The sequence below is a fragment of the Euphorbia lathyris genome, chromosome 5 (genome assembly GCF_963576675.1).
Source record: "Euphorbia lathyris chromosome 5, ddEupLath1.1, whole genome shotgun sequence".
Lineage (NCBI taxonomy): Eukaryota > Viridiplantae > Streptophyta > Magnoliopsida > Malpighiales > Euphorbiaceae > Euphorbia > Euphorbia lathyris.
The window spans coordinates 32,088,014-32,089,177 of record NC_088914.1 but is presented as its reverse complement, the minus strand read 5'-3'; the positions used below and the strand labels follow the sequence as shown (position 1 = coordinate 32,089,177).

Sequence of the window (1,164 nt, the reverse complement as noted above, 5' to 3'; positions counted from 1 at the left end):
TATCGTTATACCCAGAATCACCGCAAACCAATTTGAAATTAAGCCAACTTTGCTTAATATGTTGCAAAATAATGTAACATTTTACGGGTTACCTAACGAAAATCCTAACACCCATTTAACAAATTTCCTTGAAATTTGTGACACTTTTAAAATCCCAGATGTGACTGCAGAAGCAATCAAACTTCGCCTCTTTCCTTTCACTTTGAAGGATAGAGCCAAAGAATGGTTAACTTCTATGCCAGCCGCAACTTTTGCCACTTGGGAACAATTAGCCCAAGTATTTTTATCAAAATATTTTCCTTTAGCAAAAACCGCAAGAGTCATAAAAGAGTTAACATCTTTTTCTCAAAATGATAATGAGACTCTTTATGAAACTTGGGAACGTTTTAAAGAACTTCAACGTTTATGCCCACACCACCAATTACCCGCTGAACTTTTAATGCAAACATTTTACAATGGACTAAATCCTACAACTAGGGGTTCATTAGATGCTATGTCGGGAGGGCTATTTATGAAGAAAACATCAGCCCAAGCGAGAGAGCTTTTGGAGGAAATGGCAATCAACAGCAGTATGTGGCCTGCGAAACGTGGACATATGCCGGTAGCAAAACCATCATCCTCAACCACACCATCAGTTAAAGGTATAGTTGAACTTGATCCAGTCACGATGCTACAAGCCCAATTTTCTGCTTTATCGCACAAAATTGACAAATTTATGGCACCACGCGATACCAATGGTAATCCAATCCAAACAGATTTGGATTACGAAAATATGAGTGAGATCGAACAGGTAAATTTTGTCCAAGGGCAAAACCAAACTAATAATCCTTATTCTAATACTTATAATTCTGGATGGAGGAATCATCCTAACTTTAACTGGAAAGATAACAATAACAATAATGCTAGTGCTAATCAAAATCGTACCACTAATTATCAAAATCAGTCAAGAGATACGATTAGCACTCTATCTTCTAAAATCGACAAGTTTATAGATGCTATCAGTGGAAAAATAAGTAATCACGACGATGGTTTTAAACGGATCGAAAATAAATTCGATCAGCTTATTAAAAACCACTCATCTAGCATCCATAATTTGGAGGTTCAAATTGGTCAACTTGCTAAATCAATTCCATCTCGAAAAGAGGGGAGTCTTCCCAGCCATAC

The 1,164-nt window shown here is 36.8% G+C and overlaps 1 non-coding gene across 1 annotated transcript; it reads right to left on the bottom strand.

Annotated features, from left to right (window-relative positions):
* Window positions 1-316: 316 nt before the first annotated feature.
* Window positions 317-423, bottom strand: LOC136231527 (small nucleolar RNA R71). The gene has a single exon (XR_010689901.1). It is a non-coding gene; the product is annotated as a small nucleolar RNA R71 (small nucleolar RNA).
* Between the last annotated feature and the right edge of the window lie 741 nt (window positions 424-1,164).